At 40.1% G+C, this 2,527-nt stretch overlaps 1 non-coding gene across 1 annotated transcript; it reads left to right on the forward strand.

Annotated features, from left to right (window-relative positions):
- The first annotated feature begins 276 nt into the window (after positions 1-276).
- Positions 277-385, forward strand: LOC113461974. Its single transcript, XR_003384224.1, has one exon. It is a non-coding gene; the product is annotated as a small nucleolar RNA R71 (small nucleolar RNA).
- The last annotated feature ends 2,142 nt before the right edge of the window (positions 386-2,527 follow it).

The raw sequence follows: 2,527 nt of genomic DNA on the forward strand, positions 1-2,527 counted from the left end.
ACCTTCCTAGTGAGAGCTGCCATTTTAGCATTAAGATCATTCTTAGTTCTGAGGTTGTAAATGCCTCCATGTCTAGAGCTAGTAGTCTTTGGTAAAGACTTATTGTTTCTATCCCCATTGTCCCAAAGTTGGGCAATCTCAGCAAGGGAATCAAAATATTTTCATGCCTCATCAAGTTTCTTTTCTAAAAATCTACCATTGCATATGGTTTCTACAAATTGTTTCATCTGTGGAGACAAACCTTCATAGAAAAAGCTAATAGTTCTCCAAGTTTCGAATCCATGGTGAGGACATGAGAAAAGAAGGTCTTTAAATCTCTCCCAATATTCATAAAAGGTTTCATTATTTTTTTGTTGAAAATTGCTGATATGCCATTTTAGAAAGTTGGTCCTTTTGTGTGGAAAAGAACCTTTTCAAAAATTCTGTCTGCATCTCTTGCCAGGTTTCTATTGATCTAGGCCGCAAGGAGTTCAATCATGTTTTGGCCTTATCCTTTAGAGAAAAAGGGAACAACGTCAGCTTGAGGACATCCTCGGTGACATTTGGCACTTTGAATGTGATGCTCAATTGTTCAAAGTCCTTTAAATGAAAATAAGAACTCTCGGACTCTAACCTGTAAAACTTGGATAGCAATTGAATTACCCCTGGTTTGATGTCAACATGTCCACATTATCAGAAAAAATCATGCATGAAGGCTGACTAGTTTTAGTAGGTTGTAGGTATTGTCTCAAAGTCATAATAGGGGGTTCATGTTTTCGATCATGGTGACTCCCTGCATCTTCATTTAAATCAGCCATCTCACAAGGTGTGAGACACTACGAAGGAACCTCGGAAATGGGTCCCAAGGGATTGTCAAAAATTGTACGACTTAATCGACCGGTGTCGTCCCTATTCCACTTTAGCATGCAATTTTTTTTTTAAGAGCTGAAACTCACCTAAACTAAATCTCTAATTGGATCTGAAAATATGCTAGCAAATCAGCCATTCCCCGGCAACGGCACCAAAAACTTGATGCGTTCGCAAAACTGTTCTTCCAAGTGCAGGAGAATCGCACAAGTAGTAAAACTCGGAAGTCCGAGGTCGATTCCTCAAGGAGCAGCCTATGCATTATTATCGAAATTTCAGATGGTTTCTTGAAGTTGAGAAAAACTAAAAAGTAGATTAAGTTCAATAATATAATAATGGTTAGGGATCCGAATTCTCCCTTGATAATATTACATCCAAGATATAAACTCTACGGTTTCTAATTTAAAGATTCAAACGTAGAACATATCTAACCATGGAATATATTACTTGAACACATGAACTCAATTTCTAAGCATTCATCATGCTGGATACGTCTGCGACGAACCAAATACTAAAGTAATCCATGTATCAATAGATATAAACCATTAGAAAACTATCGACAACATAAACATGCAAGAAACCAAAACATATCAATAGATATAAATTGACTAGAACAAAAGTTTAGAGTTTACTTCAAGGAAGTAACATGTCAAGGGTTCATCCATCACCCTTCACCAAAGTAATCAGCCAGCCATTAATGTCATGTCTCCCCCCTTTTTTTTTCTTTTCAGTTCGGTCCGTAGAAGATAGAGCCCGAGAAGGCCCCCTTACAACGACCTCTCCCCCTTACAGTTTCTTTGTGGAAAACTTTTTAGAATTCAAAATAAACTTCCTAACAAATCAAACGAGGACTCCAAACTAAGGATGTTGGAATTCTCCTGGGATGAGATCGGGTGTTCGAGATGCGCATCCTAGCTAGCCGTGGGATACTCGGACACGGAATCCTGGAAGCTAGAATGCAGAAGGCGAGAGGCTAGGATGCGGAACACAGAGGGCTGGAATCCGAAAGGATGAGATGCGGAAGAAATGGAAGGGCCGAAGGCTGAGACGCGGACTCCTTCCCAGCCATGCCAAGCATTTGCTGATCATTCTTTTGGCCATGGATTGATGATGTGTCATGCCCAAATGAAGACACTCTTCGGTTTGCCAAGAATCACACAAAGATTTCGTTCCTTTGCTCATCGCTTGGCTTGGGTTGGCATCCGCTGATCTTGCTTTATTTGAATTTTCTCATGTGCTCTGAAAATTGTGGCATGTCGGACAAATCTTGGGACATGCACAACCAAATCCATGGCATTTGATTGAAGTTGTCTCGAAGCTTCTCATCATTATAAATCTTCTAAGCAAGAGTAGTTTTGCCTATCCTCCATTCCAACAATGGCAATGACTTGAATTTTTTTGTTATCTTCCTTTATCATCAAATCCGCCACCTCCTTGTATCATCATTAATTTTCTCTCCCACAAGATCAGGTTCAACAATAAGAGATGTCCTGCGGCTTATTCTACTCTTGTGGTGGTCATCACGAGGAGCAGGTGTAAGATGGAGGTTATCTTTACGCTTGGCAAGTTGTTCAAGCTCACTGTTGAGATTTCTAATTCTTTTGCCGACCTCATGACGGAATATGACTTTGTGCAAGCAAGCAATAGGAGGGCAGCAACAATGTACCGACTCAGCATGACG

Source organism: Phoenix dactylifera, unplaced genomic scaffold, assembly GCF_009389715.1.
Source record: "Phoenix dactylifera cultivar Barhee BC4 unplaced genomic scaffold, palm_55x_up_171113_PBpolish2nd_filt_p 000371F, whole genome shotgun sequence".
NCBI lineage: Eukaryota > Viridiplantae > Streptophyta > Magnoliopsida > Arecales > Arecaceae > Phoenix > Phoenix dactylifera.